Source organism: Oncorhynchus keta, chromosome 19 (assembly GCF_023373465.1).
Source record: "Oncorhynchus keta strain PuntledgeMale-10-30-2019 chromosome 19, Oket_V2, whole genome shotgun sequence".
NCBI lineage: Eukaryota > Metazoa > Chordata > Actinopteri > Salmoniformes > Salmonidae > Oncorhynchus > Oncorhynchus keta.
The window spans coordinates 57,937,564-57,958,089 of record NC_068439.1 but is presented as its reverse complement, the minus strand read 5'-3'; the positions used below and the strand labels follow the sequence as shown (position 1 = coordinate 57,958,089).

The following is a 20,526-nucleotide window of genomic DNA, read 5'->3' as shown; positions in this document are numbered from 1 at the left end:
TCTTGGAACCTAGAACTAGCATCTCTGTTTTGTCCGATTTTAAAAGTAAAACATTTGCTGCCATCCACTTCCTTATGTCTGAAACACATGATTCCATGGAGGGCAATTTTGGGGCTTCACCATGTTTTCATTGAAATGTACAGCTGTGTATCATCCACATAGCAGTGAAAGTTAACATTATGTGTCCGAATGACATCACCAAGAGGTAAAATATATAGTGAAAACAATAATGGTCCTAAAAACAGAACCTTGAGGAACACTGAAACGTACAGTTGATTTGTCAGAGGACAAAACATCCACAGAGACAAACTAATATCTTTCTGACAGATAAGATCTAAACGAAGCCAGAACTTGTCCGTATAGACCAATTTGGGTTTCCAATCTCTCCAAAAGAATGTGGTGATTGTCACGTTCTGACCTTTATTTCCTTTGTTTTGTATTCATTATTTAGTATGGTCAGGGTGTGAGTTGGGGTGGGCAGTCTATGTTTGATTTTCTATGATTTGGGGATTTCTATGTTTCGGCCTAGTATGGTTCTCAATCAGAGGCAGGTGTCATTAGTTGTCTCTGATTGAGAATCATACTTAGGTAGCCTGGGTTGCACTGTTTGTTTGTGGGTGATTGTCTATGTTAGTGGCTTGTGTCAGCACAGGTCTCATTTAGCTTCACGATTGTTTTGTATTCAGTGCTTTCTTTTATTAAATACTCATCATGAACACATATCACGCCGCATTTTGGTCCTCCGATCCTTCTCGCCTCTCCTCTTCAGACGAAGAAGAGGATGACCGTGACAGTGATCGACGGTGTCAAAAGCAGCACTAAGGTCTAGGAGCACGAGGACAGATGCAGAGCCTTCGTCTGACGCCATTAAAAGGTAATTTACCACCTTCACGAGTGTGGTCTCAGTGCTATGATGGGGTCTAAAACCAGACTGAAGCATTTTGTGTATATAGTGTGTGTCTTCAGGAACAGCTTTTTTTTAATTGAGAGGAATGGGAGATTTGATGTAGGCTGTTTTTTTTATATTTTCTGGGTCAAGGTTTGGCTTTTTCAAGAGGCTTAATTACTGTCATTTTTAGTGAGTTTGGTACACATCTGGTGGATAGGGAGCCATTTATGTTCAACATAGGAGGGCTAAGCACAGGAAGCAGCTTTTTTAGTAGTTTAGTTGGAATAGGGTCCAGTATGAAGCTTGAAGGTTTAGAGGCCATTGCTATTTTCATGAATGTGTCAAGAGACACAGGATTAAAAAAATCTGGTCCTGGCACTGTTGTGCAGACTCGGGACAACTGAGCTTTGGAGAAATACTCAGATTTAAAGAGGAGTCTGTAATTTGCTTTCTAATGATCTTTTTGTCAAAGTTCATGAATTCATCACTGCTGAAGTGAAAGCCATCCTTTCTTGGGGAATGCTGCTTTTTAATTAGCATTGCGACAGTATCAAAAATACATTTTGGATTGTTCTTACCCTATTGGAAAAATAGGGTGATCGAGCAGCAGAGAGGGCTCTTCGCTACTGCACGGTACTGTCTTTCCATGCTCGTCGGAATACTTACAGTTTGGTGTAGCATCATTTCCATTTAAATTTTCTGAAAGCTTGCTTCAGGGCTCGGGTATTTTCTATATACCAGGGAGCTAGTTTCTTATGACAAATGTGTTTTGTTTTTAGGTGTGCGACTGCTTCTATGGTATAACGCAAGGTTACATTTAGTTTTTGTATTCTGATGTCCTTCGGTAGGTGGAGGGAGTCTTGAAGGGCATCTAGGAATCTTTGGTTTGTCAGAACTTATAGCACGGCTTTTGATGATCCTTGGTTGGGGTCTGAGCAGATAAATCTGTTGCGATTGCAAATGTAATAAAATGGTGTTAGTCCAGGATTATGAGTAAAACATTAAAATCCACAATATTTATTCCACGGGACAAAACTAGGTCCAGCGTATGACTGTGGCAGTGAGTAGGTCCGGAGACATGTTGGACAAAACCCGTTGAGTCGATGATGGCTCCAAAAGCCCTTTGGAGTGGGTCTGTGGACTTTTCCATGTAAATATTAAAGTCACCAACAATTAGAATATTATCTGCTATGACTAGAAGGTCCGAAAGGAAGTCAGGAAACTCCATGAGGAACTCTGTATATAGCTCAGGAGTCTTGTTAACAGTAGTTATAAAAAGTAATTGAGTTGACTAGAAGCTCAAAAGACAAACACAGTAATTTGTTTTTGTAAATGGAAATTTGCTATCTCTGCCTTTGCGGGATGCGCGGGGGATATGGTCACTAGTGTAACCAGGAGGAGAGGCCTCATTTAACAAAGTAAATGCATCAGGCTTAAGCCATGTTTCAGTCAGGCCAATCACATCAAGATTATGATCAGTGAGTGATTAGTTAATTAACTATAACTGCCTTGGAAGTGAGGGATCTAACATTAAGTAGCCCTATTTTGAGATGTGAGATCACAATCTCTTTCAATAATGACAGGAATGGAGGAAGTCTTTATTCCAGTGAGATTGCTAAGGCGAACACCGCCATGTTTAGTTTTTCCCAACCTAGATTGAGGCACAGACACGGTCTCAATGGGGATAGCTGAGCTGACGACACTGACTGTGGTAGTGCCAGACTCTAGTAAGCTGTCAGGCTGGCTAACAGGGTGCAGGCCAGGCAGCAGGCTATCTCATAGTGGTGCTAGAGTTAGAGACCTGTTTACATTCATAGATAAGATGAGAGCATCCCTCCAGCTAGGGTGGACTCCGTCACTCCTCAGCAGGCCTGGCTTGGTCCTGTTTGTGAGTCCCAGAAAGAGGGCCAATTATCTACAAATTCTATATTTTGGGAGGGGCAGTTTTCAACCAGCGATTGAGTTGTGAGACTCTGCTGTAGAGCTCATCACTCTCCCTAACTGGGAGGGGGCCAGAGACAATTACTCGACGCGACTCATCTTTCTAGCTGATTTACACGCTGAAGCTATGTTTCTCTTAGTGACCTCTGTTTGTTTTATCCTTAACCAGCACCATCTTCAGATTAGCCTTAATGACTGTAGTCCTGCCCCCTGCTAAACAGGGTATGATCACTGGATGATTATTTCCAGACACCGTGACAGGCGGAGGAGAGACCAGAGAAGGCTTAGCCTCTGACTCCGACTCGTTGCTTAATGGGGAGAACCGGTTGAATGAGCGACATCAAGTGAGCATTCCCACATTTCCTTCCAGAAGCCATAAGAAAATTGTCCTGCTGTGGGATTGTGCCAGGGGATTTATACTACTATCTGTATTATTGGTGGCACAGACGCTGTTTCATCCTTTCCTACACTTAAAGTACCCTTGCCCAAAAGATTGCGTCTGAAGCATGGCTATCCTCACCGTAAGGCTGCCGTTCTCCTGTATATTATGAGTACAGCGACTGCAATTAGAAGGCATAATGTTAATGTTACTACTTAGCTTCAGTTGGTGAATGTCATGTAGAAGCATGTCCAGTTAAAGCGTCCGGGGTAAAAAAGTTGATAAATAAAAATAAAACTGTAAAATTGTCAGTATGATTACATTTTTGGGTGAACTGGAGACTCCCACAGTTGAGGCTGTAAATGACCATGATTCCCCTCTCTGCCTTGAAGAAGTGATTCAGTCTATCAAGTGAATGCAGAGCAGCAAGGCTCCAGGGCCTGATGGGTTTTCAACTGAGTGATGAGAAGCACTTATTCCCTGTTTCCCTAATAGATCATGCTTTCTCTCACTGGACAAGGTAAGATATTAAAGTCCTTCCAAGACTTGTATGTAAATGGCATATTCTATTTTTTTCCCAACCTGGCCTCTAAATACTCTTTGCCTCCATCTCACTTTTTTCAACTACCTTCAAACTAAGCATTGTGTCCTCCCAATTTTTGGGTTCCCTGCTTCAACCCCTTGCCAACCCTGTGATGGCATATTGACTCTATTACCTTGCCAGAAAGCAGTAATTTCTCAGATCTATCTGAGAAACAAAACTAAAACTGCTCGGGAACGGGAAATGGGTGTTGAATTTACACAGGAGTGGTGGGATGAGGCGATTAATAGAGTACGCGCCACTACATCTTGTGCTCGTCTTGGTCTCATACAATTGAAGGTTTTACGTAAAGTGCATTTTTCCAAATCCAGTCTAAAATATATCCAAATGTAAATGATCGAGTGTGATAGATGTCATGTCTCATGTGACGTTAGTCACACGTTCATTCAAAGCTCTAAACTATAAAATTACGGGGACTCTATTTTTTTTATTTGTTATCTGAGGTGCTTGAAATGAACCTGCAGCCATGTCCCCCTGATAGTGGTTTTTGGTATTCCAGAAGACTTGTTCTCCCTGGACCCCAAACATGCCGATATTGTTGCTTTTACATCCTTATTAGCTCGATGTAGAAGTCTGCTCCGCCCCCCTATACTTCTAAATGGCTCAACCATGTAATGTTCTTCCTAAAGCTGGAGAAAATTAAGTATTCTCCTAGGAGTTCCAATAATACATTTTTTAGAAAAAAAACATTTATATCATACTTCAATGGCTTGCAGAGACTCCCCTCTGAGATGCTTTAAGGTTTCCCAGTAGGTATTCCCAGTAGTCATTACATAATAGATAGTCATCAATATAATGCTATCCAGTCCAAGGAAATGTATTTTCTGATCATTTATTTCTGTTTTTGTATTTTTAATATGTATTGAGATGTTTGTGTATGTGTGTTTCTCTGTATTCTTTTTGGATTTGTTGTGATATCTCTGTAGAATTGTTTTCTAGGGTGGAATTGAGGGGGTGGTTGGGAGGGAATTGGGGTGGGTGGACTGAGGTAGCCCAGAGAAGTAGGAAAGGGTCTGGGGGGGTTGGGTGGATGTGTTGTGTGGAGGGAGGGATATGGTAAAAATCGTTGTACTTTACATTGATGTACATTTTTGTAAAACTTTAATAAAATATATACAATAGAATTCAAGGCACACTTAACCAGCATTGCTACCACATTCTGCAGCGATGCGCCATCCCATCTGGTTCGCACTTAGTTTGACAATAATTTGTTTTTCAACAGGACAATGACCCAACACACCGCCAGGCTGTGTAAGGGCTATTTGACCAAGAAGGAGAGTGATGGAGTGCTGCATCAGATGACCTGGCCTCCACAATCACCTGACCTCAACCAAATTGAGATGGTTTGGGATGAGTTGGACCACAGAGTGACGGAAAAGCAGCCAACAAATGCTCAGCATATGTGAACTCCTTCAAGACTGTTGGAAAAGCTGTCACCAAGGCAAAGGGTTGCTACTTTGAAGAATATAAAATATATTTGGACTTGTTTAACACTTTTGTTACTACGTGATTCCATATGTTATTTAATATTTTGGATCTCTTCACTTCTCTTCTGCAATGTAGAAAATAGTAAAAATAAAGAAATCCTTGAATGAGTAGGTGTGTCAACATTTGCCTGGTACTGTCTATATACATTTCTTTATTTTGCTACAGCAAGATAAACCCACATGGGCTGGGCATCCTGAAGATGCACAACACTGTAGTAATTAAGTCAATCAATCTGTAATAAATGATTTGCAGTGGGTTTTTCATCGTATTTTGAATAACTTGTAGAAAATCATCTTTCCGACACTCATGAAGTATTATAACTATACCGTGTCACTTTACTTGAACTAAGAAAATAAAACATTATGATACTGTCAAGAAGCATTATTATCATTCTGTCACTTTAATTGGACTATGGAAATCCACTTTACAACACTGTGAAGAAGCATTATGACATTCAAAATCATATAAGACAGGTATGCCTGTCATGTACATGCCCTTATGTCAGTCATCAGTCTAAAAGAGTGTCTTGTCCTGCTCCTCAAATCTGCTCCGGCATTCATCCCAGTCACCAGCAACAGAGCGTTGAGTTGGGTACATGTCTGACATTTCCCATCAGCTAAAAACAAGTGGAAGCGGCTCCAGTGGACACGCAATCACCAACACTGGCCAATTGAGGAGTGGAAAAACATTGCATGGTCCGACGAATCCCGATTACTTTTGCAGACAGTCAGGATTTGGCGTAAGCAGCTTGAGTCCATATAGGTCCCTTGATACCGATAGAGCAATGTTTTTAATGCTGCAAAGAATTCAGGCTGTTCTGGAGGCAAATGGGTGTCAGACCCGGTACTGGATGGGTGTACTTAATAAACTGGTCACTGAGTATTTTGTCAACTGGTCTAAATATGTGTCATGACAGTGTTATGACATATTTTGACAGTTATGCCTGCGTCATAACAGGTTATGATGCTTGGCCTCAAATAAAGTGTTACCAGAATAGCCTGTTTCTTATTGGTTGTATGTTCCATGCTTGTTGAATTGTATTGTGCATAGTAGCTGTGTGAAGCTCCTTGGCCAAGGGTATACCAGTTAATTCCCACTGGGCACAGACATCAATCAGTTCAACATATAGTTTTGATTTACACTTGGTTGAGTTTTCAACTAACGTGAAATCAACAAAGTGTCACTCATTGTATTTAAGTAAAACATTGGGTGAAAAAAATACGAAATGCCCTGACATTGTGTTCCCTTTTTGGCCAGCAGGTGACAGTGTTTGACAACAAATGCAAACAAAGAGACTGACTGAGACAAACTGACCGTGTCAGAAAGCTTGAGCTGTAAATTGTCACTGACCAAAGAAAAAACACCTGACCCTGGATCAGCATTTTAAGACACCTTGAAGTATCCCCCCCAAAAATGTATAAATTGTTTGAAACATTTTATTTGGCCTTACTGCTATTGGCCCATACAAATGCACTGAGTAACAGATTCACTACATGGAAGAACAGTCCCTAAAAACAAAGTTTGTTCTGAAGTGACTGTCCCATATCTGAGAGATAAAAAAGATCAGGAATCATTTGTACTCTTTTAAAATCTTTTTTTTGCACTAAATGGTCTCCATATACGGTACCAGTCAAATGTTTGGACACACCGACTCATTCAAGGGTTTTTCTTTATTTTGACTATTTTCTACATTGTAGAATAATAGTGAAGACATCAAAACTATGAAATAACACACATGGAATCATGTAACTTAACACTAAAAAAGTTTAACAAATCAAAATATATTTTATATTTGAGATTATTCAAAGTAGCCACCCTTTGCCTTGATGGCAGCTTTGCACACTCTTGGCATTCTCTCAACCAGCTTCATGAGGTAGTCACCTGGAATGCATTTCAATTAACAGGAATTTCTGTCCTTTTTAATGTTTTGAGCCAATCAGTTGTGTTGTGACAAGGTAGGGTTGGTATACAGAAGACAGCCATGTTTGGTAAAATACCAAGTTCATATTATGACAAGAACAGCTCAAATAAGCAAAGAAAAATGACAGTCCATCTTTACTTTAAGACATGAAGGTCAGTCAATCCGGAATATTTCAAGAACTTTGAAAGTTTCTTCAAGTTCAGTTACAGAAAACATCAAGCACTATGATGAAACTGGCTCCTATGAGGACAGCCAAAGGAAGACCCAGAGTTACCTCTGCTGCAGAGGATAAGTTCATTAGAGTTACCAGCCTCAGAAATTGCAGCCCAAATAAATGCTTCACAGAGTTCAAGTAACAGACACATCTCAACATGGACTACAGGAAAAGGAGGACCGAGCACGCCACCCATTCTCATCGACGGGGCTGTAGTGGAGCAGGTTGAGAGCTTCAAGTTCCAAGTTCTTCAAGTTCCAATCACCAACAAACTACCATGATCCAAACACACTAAGACAGTCGTGAAGAGGGCACAACAAATATTTTACATGGGTCCTCAGATCCTCAAAAGGATCTACAGCTGCACTATCGAGAGCATTCTGACTGGTAGCATCACTGCCTGGTATGGCAACTGCACTACAGAGGGTAATGCGTACAAGCTTCCTGCCATCCAGGGCCTCTATACCAGGCGGTCAGAGGAAGGCCCTAAAAATTGCCAAAGACTCCAGTCACGCTGGTCATAGACTGTTCTCTCTGCTACCGCACGGCAAACGGTACCGGTGCGCCAAGTCTAGGTCCAAAAGGCTTCTTAATAGCTTCTAGCACCGAGCCATAAGGCTCCTGAACAGCTTATCAAAGGGCTACCCAGACCCCTCTTTTACTCTGCTGCTACTCTCTGTGTGTTATCAATGCACAATCACTTTAACTCTGCCTACAATGATGGCTTAGGAACAGTGGGTTAACTGCCTTGATCAGGGGCAGAACGACAGATTTTTACCTTGTCAGCTAAGGGATTCGATCTAACAACCTTTCAGTTATTTGGCCAACACTCTAACCACAAGGCCACCTGCCGCCCTGTATAACCGGTGCCCCCTGTATATAGCCTCGCTATTGTTATTTTACTGCTGCTGTTTAATTATTTGTAACTTTATAAAAAATCTTCTATATTTTACTTAACACTTATTTTTCTTAAAATGTCTTAAAGCATTGTTGGTTAAGGGCTTGTAAGTAAGCATTTCACTGTAAGGTCTACCTACACCTGTTGTATTCGGACAAATAAAATGTGATTTGACCTTGTTCGTGCTTAGTGGGTCTATCATTTGTTTTTCAACAGGACAATGACCCAACACACCTCCAGGCTGTGTAAGGGCTATTTGACCAAGCAGGAGAGTGATGGAGTGCTGCATCAGATGACCTGGCCACCACAATCACCCGACCATAACCCAATTGAGATGTTTTGGGATGAGTTGGACCACAGAGTGAAGGAAAAGCAGCCGACAAGTGCTCAACATACGTGGAAACTTCTTCAAGACTTTTGGAAAAGCATTCCAGGTGAAGCGAAGACATCAAATCTATGAAGAATGCTTTTTTAGATTTTAGACCAACAGTCTTGACAGCTTTAAAGGAGTTCCCACATATGCTGAACGCTTGTTGGCTGTTGTATGTGAATTAGAGGTAGTAGCAGTCTGACCAAAAGTCAGGTGCCTTTTTATCAGATTTCCCCTGTGAATCTTGAATCGCAATCTGCCCACAAGGGCATCCATTTTAGTGCAGAATCAATTGATACGATAAAACTGCCTTACAACCTAACCAGGGTCTATGTTTATCAAGTGTATCAGAATAGGAGGGCTGATTTCGGATCAGGTCCCCCCTGTCTACAATAATCTCATTCATTATGATCCTAGATCAGCACTCCTACTCTTGAGACGATTGATAAATAAGGACCCTGACCTTTCCCAAGGTTTTAAGCTCGCCTGCCCAAAAATCTGTCTTCATCACTACTTTTTTGTTGTTGTTGTCCAGGGCCCACAGGGCCTTTTGGGTTGATTGACATCAACAGTGCCTGGGGGTCACCAGCAGTTAAATGGCCAGAGACTAAGACGCGGACAGGGACGGGGAGGATGGAGCAAACTCCCACACTGGAGTGTCCCAGGGGTCACACCGTACTTTCCACCCTGTCATCCTTAAACGGGTCCCTAGAAAGCACTTCGAACTCAGGAGGGAAATAGCCTGATGGCAGAACATCAGGATGGTCACTATATTGCAGGGCTCCAGCTTACTCAGAAATTCCTAAATGACCCCTTTCCCATCCCTCTAGACTTTCTATGTGAATTTAAAAAGATCAGAAAGGAACAAGAGATCCGGAACAAGGTATTACCCTGTCCTTTGTGTGTGTGTGTGTGTGTGTGTGTGTGTGTGTGTGTGTGTGTGTGTGTGTGTGTGTGTGTGTGTGTGTGTGTGTGTGTGTGTGTGTGTGTGTGAGTGTGCAAGCATACACTATGAGGGGCTTAAAACTGAGGGACACATTACAAGACATTATTCACTATTCATTTCATATTGGACAAACCATAATCAGAAACACAGCCAAAACAAGGTGTAAATGCATCCAACAAGTCACAAGCTTGATGTAGTGATTGTGTGCAAGGAATATGGGACCAAATACTAAACTTTAGACTACTTTAATACACTATAAGTGATATATAAAGTGCTTTTGATTTCTAAACAATAAATCAGATATGTGAAAATAATAAAATATGACATTCTGTACTTTCACCTCATATGAAACATTTGATCGGAAATCCAAAATACTGGAGTATAGAGCCAGATTGAAAAACAATGTGCATCACTGTCCAAATACAGTGAGTTACAAAAGTATTGAGACATTGACAAATGTTTTGTTGTTTTGGATCTGTACTTCAGCACTTTGAAAGAATACAATGACTATGAGGTTCAAGTGCAGAGTGCCAGCTTTAGTTTGAGGGTATTTTCATCCATATCAGGTGAACCATTTAGAAATTACATACTCCCCCCATTTTTAGGGACCAAAAGTATTGGGGCAAATTCACTTATATATGTATTAAAGTCGGAAGTGTATTATTTTGTCCCATATTCCTAGCACACAATGATTACATCAATCTTGTGACTCTACAAACTTGTAGGATGCATTCGCTGTTGGTTTTGGTTGCGTTTCAGATTATTTTGTGCCCAATAGAAATGAATGGTAAATGTGACCCACCACCTTGATTCAGTCTTAATTAAGTAGCGACATTTGAAATGGTGTTTTTTACATTTGATAAAAGTAGAGACTCAGAGTTGGAAAATTCTATATCATACACTGCAGTTGAGGAACAATGGGAAAGTAATTGTGCTTTGAAAGTTGATAAACTTGTAACCCCACTTTTGATAAAATGGCCCTTGATTGTTTTGGTACACCTACTGGAGATGGAAACTCTGTCAAATCCTTTTGTGACAACAACACTGTGGATCGCCGTTTCTTCACCATCACTGTCATGAGAAGACTCTACAATGTCTGGTTCAATGAAAATGTTTTTACCTAAATCAGGCATTTCCTCATTAAGTCAGAGAAAGTCAGCATGGCACAATCATCCTACAGAAAGTAGTCCATCACAACTTTTTCCCACTGTTCTTTGTCCCTAGTGCCTCTTAAATTCAAGGCAGCAATGTTGAGAGCAGTAGCAACACTTTTGCCGTTTTCTATGATATCTTTCAAAAAAGCCACATTAGCAAGAATTATCTACACATACTGAGCAGCTCATGTTATAGACAGAAGCCTGCTACATGGCAGACCAATCCAAACTCTTCTCTCGGCATGTCCGGGAAGGTTCCTGACTTTTTCCTTGGCTAAGCCAACTAGGCTCGTAATTTAACAATTGTATTCATATTTACAGATGGCATAGAGGTTTGTTATTAAGGCACGTGGAAGTTCTCATGTTCTAGAAGGCATTTCTTCCCCAAAACACATTTTAATAAAAAAACATTTTTATTTTATTTCAAATGCCTCTCCTGTGAAGTAGTGACGTGCAACATATGCCTAGCTTCTTGAAACGGGTCACAAATAATAATAGTCATTGGTTCCAAGAAAATGGGGAGACTATGTACAAAAAATACAGTTCACCCTATATGGATAGAAATACCCTCAAATTGATCCCAGATAGACATGGTCCAAGAACTGGCTTGTGAGGGGTAGTTACTAGATGGTATCATATCCTTGCTTTTTCCAGTGTGATGTAGGTGACCTCAGACAAAGAATGAACTCTATGATGTCATTGACATACCTCAGCACATTCATGTACTACTGCAACAACACACCGCAAACACAAAACAAGTGGATCCATACCCACTAACACTTTCCACTGACTAAAAATACCTCGATATCTTGCATGAAAACTCCCCAATGAGAGATGCCGGCTGGGGCAGAACAATCAAATCAAATGACAGTGTTACTGACAAGGCCTTGGGACTTCTGGCACAGAGTGATGGAAGTCTGTTATGCTTGTGGGTGGTGCTATGGAGTTATTGAGTGTTTTATTCCCTGTGGGGCCCCTAAGAAAGCAACGGATTACTGTAAATAAAGCAAATGTTTCGGGTAACTCCCTTGCAAGCTGTGTTTGCATGTGTGTGTGAGATAGAAAGTTTGTATTTGTGTATGCTCGTGCTTATTGTGTGTGTATGTATGTGTGCACTGACAGGGGTTTTCTCAAAGTTATTTTTCCTGTGCCACCCGCCCACTAGAGGATCAATGTTATTGTGCCCCCTGGTCCTGATGAATTAGTCCATTGTACTGGGGCTACAATGCGTCCCTTCCTCCGGGTCCACTTTACAGCAACTGCCGCTTTATTTATACAGCGCCTACTTTATCTTGGTCCTACTGTACTCGCAGTGTTGTACAAGTTGGGCCCTGCCAATACTGTCAGATACAGTAGAAAATGAAAAGAGGGGTAGGCCAGGCAGTTCTCTCAAAGGAGAGGGAAGCCAGGGGAAGTGGAGTCTACAATGGAAAGGTATTAAAAAAGGCAGGCCGCTTTGGCAGTTTTTCCTTGTGACAGTCACAGAAACTGTCACTTGGCCAAAAATGTCCGACGTCCAAGCTTCCTCCATTACTAACCCTCTAATCTCAAATCAACACCTAGTCCCTGAGCCCCAAGGTAGTTCTGAGAGGATTGGATACCTGAAGTAAGATAGAGCTACCCCAAATCCACACACACACACACACACACACGCACGCACGCACGCACGCACGCACGCACGCACGCACGCACACACATCATAGGTTCAATAGGTTCATTTACTCTTTAGTAGAGCCTACCAGTCAGCTACACTCTGTATGACCTTCTGCTTGTATGTTGTTTTAGTTCGCTATAACGGTAGCATTGGCCTGGGAACGAAGCAGGGCTAGTTCTTGTACTCCAACACACCTGTGTGCAGTGGTGAAAAAGTACTCAATTGTCATATTTGATGGAAAATGACTCAAGTAAAAGTAACCCAGTAGAATACTACTTGAGTAAAAGTCTAAATCTCTAAAATGTCTTAAACGTTAGTCACCTTTTTAGGGGACTTTGAGCAGTTCTGGACCTGTTCCGACCAACCTTTTTGTGTACAGAGCACTCTGTGAACAGCGCAATTGTTGTGCAGTCTGCAACAGCTCTGGTTGTCCCGCTTCACATTCCGTTCTCTGCTCTCATATGAGATGTTGCATAGGGAGCGACAAAGCATTGAACTCCCCTGTCTGTGAACCTCGCAGCTCCGCTTACAATATGGCGTATAGAACGCCATTGCAGCAAACTCAGTCTCATCTCTCTGTGACGTTCACAAAAATACAAAATAATTTCTTAGAATTGAAATAACACCATTTTCTCTTGGTCAGAGGGACGACATCAACTTGTGCTTAAAGCTGAAGTTCTATGTCATCAGTTATATGAAATGGTGCCCATGTTACAAAGTGTGATCATATTTATTTTACGGTTATAATAAAGGTGAAATATTATATTAAGTCATTGTAGTAAGCCATTTATAATTTGCTTCTTACTATATTTAGAAAGCATTTCAATCATTTCAAGCCTAACATGCAAAAGTCACTTGCCATGTTGTGTGCGTGAGCTTTGCAAAATAAATGTACACATACATGTTATTCAGTCTTTTCATCCACACCGCTCACGCGAGTGAACAAGCATCTGCGTAGCCAAGTGCTAAAATAGCACTTGGTTCAAGAAGATACAAATCCACGTGGATTCTTGAAAGACAAATAAGGAGAGATTAATTAAAGTTAACTAACTAAAAACTAACTAGGTTTCCCTTTTTCTGTGGATTCATCGTCAGAGTAGAGAAACACACAATTCTACAAAGAACCAGCTGAAAAGAGGACCATCTCCCAGGACAAACTAGCTACCCACTGGGCAAGAACTGGTTAAATCAACATTGTTTTCACGTCATTTCAACAAAACAAAAAATATCAATGTGATGATGTTGAATCTATGTGGAAAACTGATTGGATTTGTAAAAAGTCACCAACATAAGGGAAGTTTGTCTTTTTTCCACCCAACTTTTAACATAAATCCAATGACATGGTGACATTTTTGTTGATTTTACGTTGAATTCACGTTAGTTGACAACTCAACCAAATGTAAATCAAAACTAGAGGTTGAACTGAGGTCTGTTCCCAGTGGATAGCAGCAGCAAGCTAAACGTTCATGAATCTTTTGTGTGTTTCAACCTGCCCCCAAATTAATGTTGTTGGTTCACAGTTGGTTTTGATATTTCAACCTGCGTGTCATGAACACGTCTGGTGTGGATGGACAAAATCAACATGAGCACGAATGCGAGCAAATGGCATACTTGAGTAAAGGTAGAAAGTAAATGCTAAGCATTAAATTCCTTATATAAAGCAAACCCAATGGGGCGATTTTATTGTTACGGACAGACAGGGGAAAACTTCAACACTTAGACATAATTTAGAAATGCAGTAATCTTGTTTAGTCAGTCCACCAGATCAGAGGAAAATGAAATACTATTTTATTTGTCACATGCGCTGAATACAGGTGGTGACTTTACAGTGAAATGCTCACTTACGAGCCCTTTCACAACAACGCAGATGTCACGCCCTGACCATAGAGAGCCATTGTTTCTCTATGGTGTAGTAGGTCAAGGCGTGACTAGGGGGTATTCTAGTTTATTGTTTCTATGTTGTGTTCTAGTTTATTTTTTCTATGTTGGTGTTTTGTATGATTCCCAATTAGAGGCAGCTGGTAATTGTTGTCTCTAATTGGGGATCATATTTAAGTAGCTAATTTTCCCACCTGTGTTTGTGGGATATCTTTTCTGTGTTTGTGCATGTGCACCACTTAGTCACGTTTAGTTGTTCGTTTATTGTTTTGCTTAAGATTCACTTCGTCCAGTTCTTACAACAACCGTGAGTTAAAAAGTAAGAAATATTTGCCAAAAATAAAAAAGGAAATAGTAACAATAAATGAACAATAACGAGACTATATACAAGGAGTACCGGTACAGAATCAATATGCAGGGGTACGAGGTAGTTGCAGTAATTGAGGTAATATGTGTGAGTATGTGTGTGTGTGTGGCATCAATATGCATGTATGTGTGTTTTGTGTGTGTGTGTGTGTGTGTGTGTGTGTGTGTGTGTGTGTGTGTGTGTGTGTGTGTGTGTGTGTGTGTGTGTGTGTGTGTGTGTGTGTGTGTGTGTGTGTGTGTGTGTGTGTGTGTGTGTGCACATGTAGTGTATGTGTGTGTTTGAGTGTCAGTGTAGTATGTCTGAGTGTGTGGGTGAGCATAGAGCCAGTGCAAGAGAGTCATTGCAAATATAAAGGGGATCAATAATAATAGTCAGGGTAGCCATTTGATTAACTGTTCAGCAGTCTTATGGCTTGGGGGTAGAAACTGTTCAGCAGTCTTTTGTTTCCAGACTTGTTGGCTGGAGTCTTTGACCATTTTTAAAGCCTTCCTCTGACACCGCCTGGTATAGAGATCCTGAATGGCAGGAAGCTCGGCCCCAGTGATGTACACTACCCTTTATAGCGCCTTATGGTCAGATGCCAAGCAGTTGCCATACCAAGCGGTGATGCAGCCAGTCAAGATGCTCGCAATGGGGCCTCCAGAGTGGCGCAGCAGTCTAAGGCACTGTATCGCAGTGCTGGAGGCGTTACTACAGACCCATGTTCATTCCCGGAGTTGTGCCACAACCGGCCATGGCCGGGAGTCCCATAGGACAGCCAGTGTCGTTAGGGGAGGGTTTGGCCAGGGGGGCTTTACTTGGCTCATCGCGCTCTAGAGACTCCTTTTGATGGGCTGGGTGCCTGCAGGCTGACCCCGGTCGCCAGTTGAACCTTGTTTCCTCTGACACTTTGGTGAGTCTGGCTTCCGGGTTAAGCTGGAGGGTGTTAATAACTTCTTAAGGATGTCGCAGAATACACTTCCCATGCAGGAACATCACTCAGCGGAATTTCAGAGCGCCACCTATAGTTTTTGATAAAACTCAAACTTTCATTAAACTTTCATTAAAATACACATTCAAGGTAGTGAATTAAAGCTACACTCGTTGTGAATCTATCCACCAAGTCAGATTTGTAAAATGCTTTTCGGCGAAAGCATGAGAAGCTATTATCTGATAGCATGTACCCACAAAATACTGCAACGTCACCGAACACGACAGATTTTGCGTTAGCCGGCGCTACCCAAAACGCAGAAATAAAATATAAAACATTCATTACCTTTGACGAGCTTCTTTCTTGGCACTCCTAGATGTCCCATAAACATTTATTTGGGTCTTTTTTTCGATTAAATCGGTCCATTTATAGCCTAGATATCGACCTATGAAGACTGTGTAATCAAGGAAAAAACTGCGTTTGATAACACAACGTCATTTTTAAAAATGTAACTTTCACAAAACACTTCGAAATACTTTTGTAATGCAACTTTAGGTATTAGTAAACGTTAATAATCTATCAAAATGATCACGGGGCGATGTTTATTCTTTAGCTCCACGTCTTGAAATCATGTCCGGATATTTCTCAACCAAAACATCCTGTCGGAGACCAGAAGAAATCGGCTTCCTTGTGTCCGTTTGACCAAGAAACAAATCCGAGACAAATGACAAGACTGTTGACATCGTGTGGAAGCTGTAGGTATTGTAACCTCGGCCCCATTTAATGTGGGTCACTTTTAACAATTGTTTGAAGTTGCGCATGGATATATTTTCCCATTTTCAGTGATCAGATTTTCCTGCACTTTTCGATGAAACGTACGTTCTGTTATAGTCACAGCCGTGATTTAACCAGTTTTAGAAACGTCTGAGTGTTTTCTATCCACACATACTAATCATATGCATATACTATATTCCTGGCATGAATAGCAGGGCGCTGAAATGTTGCGCGATTTTTAACAAAAAAAAAAATAAAAAAGAACATTCACAGCTTCCTTAAGAGGTTTTAAGGAGCGAGTTAGGCGGGTAATGTTTCGGAGGACTTACCTTTGCCTCCCCATAGCCCGTTGCGGAGTTGCAGCGATGAGACAAGATCAAAATTGGGGAGAAAATACAAAATAATAATGCTCTCAATGGAGCAGCTGTAGAACATTTTCAGGATCTCAGGGCCAAATCTTTTCAGCCTCCTAAGGGGAAAAAGGCATTGTTGTGCCCTCTTCATGAATGTGTTGGTGTGTTTGGACTATGATAGGTCCTTAGTGATGTGGACACCGAGGAACTTGAAGCTCTCGACCCGCTAAACTACAGCCCCGTCGATGTGAATGGGGGTGTGCTCGGCCCTGCGTTTCCTGTTGTCCTAGTACCCCTCTGTCAGTTTTCTGACCTGCTCCCTATAGGCTGTCTCATCACCATCGGTGATCAGGCCTACCAACATCGTGTCGGCAGCAAACTTAATGATGGTGTTGGAGACAAGCGCAGTTGTGGGTGAACATGTAGTACAGGAGGGGACGAAGATCTTAGTGCAAGCATCAGTTTTTGGTGGTAAGTAGAGAGCTATGAAAAATATACTAAATAATATGGTCTACAGTTTATCATGTGGTATTCTAACTCAGGTGAGCAGAACCTCGAGGGATAACAACATGTTATATTGATAGATCTGTGAATTAGACCATAATTCTGTTCTACCTAAGCATTCAAAATGTAAGAAATACTTTTTGGCATCAGGGAAAAATGAACGGCAGTAAAAAGTACATATTTTATTAAAAGTATAAAAGTTAGTAACGTAGTAAAGTACAGATACCCCAACTTTAAAGTATTTTTATTGAAGAACTTTACACCACTGTGTGTGTTTGTGTTAATGTGTGTGTGTGTGCATGTGTTACAGTGCCTGCGCCTACAGGAGTCAGTGGGAGGTCAAAGAGCCAGTCCATGCCTGCCCAGCATTCTTAAGCTAATCAACCCACAGCACATGATACAACCACAACCAGAATAAAGAAAGGCATTTTTTTGTGTTTCCTAGGTGTTACAGGCATACACATGCACGCACGCACGCACGCACGCACGCACGCACGCACACGCACGCACACGCACACACACACACACACACACACACACACACACACACACACACACACACACACACACACACACACACACACACACACACACACACAAACAGACACTTACTGTAACCACAGGGCCTGTTAATGATCTCCCCCAAGCCATCTGTAAAATATCCCATCGTACAAATTCATAAACTGGTAAGGGGTTCTTGAAACCACAACTCAAGTAAAGATGCTGACTTTCAGGAAAAGATTCACACAAACCAATACAGATGAAATACACGAATAATGAATAAAAGACCAGGGTGAATGAAGGCTGTAGATTTTTTACAGTGTGAAAAGATGTCTAAACAACAACAGCTTTTTAAAACTGCTTTACAACCCTTTTGGTCAAGTTGATCTGTGAAGTAAGCAACAAGTATAGCCTTGTCCGAGCCAGAACGGCCCATGGGGCAGGAGCCTATATCCTGTTTCTGTAGCGTGAGGCAGCTTGATATACATGTACACCCCCTGGACAGGAAGCTAGTCGGTCACTTATCCCCAATCAATCTCCTTAATGCTAAGTATCAAGCAGAGAGGCATGACTGTCAATCTGTGTAATCCTTTTCCCAAAAGAAACATAAGACCCAACATGTCATTTTCAGATCATATATCCTGTGCAAGGGCTATGTTTCTTGATCTTTGGGTCTTGCTGTCGCACAATACAGACGACCATGTGAATTGGTGCTGAGGTTGTGCTGTGTCATTGTTGCTGGACTGAGTATAATCACATTCTACTCCTGGCAGAGGACCTCATGGAATGGAAATGGCAGTGAACAGAATCAAAAAGTTTTCTGGTCTAATTTGCAGTAAATGCCAGGAACGTTCCACAGATATGCTGGCCCATGTTGATTCCCACAGTTGTGTTAAGTCTGGATGTCCTTTGGGTGGTGGACCATTCTGAATACGTTTCTTTGTTGTCATATAAACATATATACATATACCCCTCTTAAAGGGATAGTTGACCCAAATTACAAAATGACTTACAGCATATGATTCCTAATCCTTCATTATCCATAGACTACTTTCAGGGCAAGGAAACAAATAAGTCATACAAAAGTGAATGATTCATTATCTCTTTAATTTATTTCGTAACAAGTGTGATTCTGGTTTATACTTGTGAGAAGTGTTAGCGCAAAGTGCTGGCACTGTTTGTTCACAGGGTCATATTTGCCGTTACTCAAGCAGATGCACACACACAGTGCCAGTCTGATGTGAGGGTCAAAGTTCAGGGTCAACTGGCCCAACATTTTGTGACCTCCCAGCCAATAAACTGACCACAATTGGATCTGATAACTGCTAACTGCTTACGTTTTCATAAAAAAAGTATGTTGAGTGTACAAAACATATTCTCATGACATAGACTGACAAGGTGAATCCAGGTGAAAGCTATGATCCCTTATAGGTGTCACTAGTTAAATCCACATCAGTCAGTGTAGATGAAGGAGAGGAAACAGGTTAAAGAAGGGTTTTTAAGCCTTGAGTCAATTTGAGAAATTGATTGTGTGTGCTGAATGCATTCAGTTGTACAACTGACTATCCCGCTTTCCCTTTCCTTTCCCATTCAAATGGTGATTTAAGTGCCTATGGTAGTAGGTGCCAGGCGCACCAGTTTGAGTCTAGAACTGCAACAATGCTGGGTTTTTCAAGCTCAACAGTTTCCCGTGTGTTTCAAGAATGGTCCGCCACCCGAAGGACTCCCAGCCAACTTGGTATAACTGTGGGAAGCATTGGAGTCAACATGGGCAAGCATCCCTGTGGAACACAACTCAATATTAGGAAGGTGTTCTTAATGTTTTGTATACTCAGTGTATATAGCCCAAAATATAAGCTTGTTTTACTTCATGGTTTGTAAACGATGTAATTGTAAACAAATATTGTATAGCTTCAAAACACGGTTACAAATATCATTTTGATCTCATTTCAGTGGTTACAATACATTTTCTCCAGGCCCATCCCTCAGCCGTTTACGAAAAAAGTGTTTGTGTGTCGGCTTTGTTGTTGTTTTGAATCCCAGGAATTGTTAACACCTGCGGTTGATGGACGCCGCTGTCCTGGCGGCCGTCGTCAGAGGGTCCGCTGATGTCATTACTGCTGTAAAATACAGCACCTCGAACCACCGGTAAACACATTTGTGCCTGACACATTCAAACATGGCTTCCAATGCTCATCTATCAAACAGAGATGTGGGACATTAGGTTTTTATTGCCCAATGTCCTTCTTGACAATGTTAGACTTTTAGAACAATGGCAATGTATTGTCTTGATTCAATAAGCAAAAGGTGCAGTGTCTTCTTCATGGCAGCAACAATCTGCCTTTCAGCAATACTTGATATTTGTTGATGCCTACTTATTGGAAACCAAAATAATCACTGAGTTCATAGTAGATTGTTATTAGGTTTTCAGTATTCAACAATGTACTGTACCACATTGAGCGTGGAGGCCAGTATCTGCCTTGAAAACATGAAAAACCAGCTCATATTTTCAATCAAAACAAATAGTATTTTCATCAAGAATATCAAATAAACAATTGCATCACAACCAAGCATTACTAAATATAATGCATCAATTTAGTTCTGCCTTCTTCGGCTTAGTCAAAGAGCAATGCTTTCTGAAGATATGTTTCATAGTGTGGTATTATTTATTAGCTAAAGCCTGGGTTTTAACTCTGTAGACTATTACTAATTGCCGATGGCGTGAGAGAAAACAGTGGTCCTATGTGTGTGTGTGCAGTAGCTTGATGTGTCAGTGTGAACACG

At 41.2% G+C, this 20,526-nt stretch overlaps 1 long non-coding RNA gene across 1 annotated transcript; it reads left to right on the top strand.

Moving 5' to 3' along the window:
* Positions 1 to 463: 463 nt before the first annotated feature.
* Positions 464 to 5,406, top strand: LOC127909631 (uncharacterized). The gene is made up of 2 exons (XR_008072231.1): positions 464 to 874; positions 5,033 to 5,406. It is a non-coding gene; the product is annotated as an uncharacterized LOC127909631 (long non-coding RNA).
* Positions 5,407 to 20,526: the final 15,120 nt, after the last annotated feature.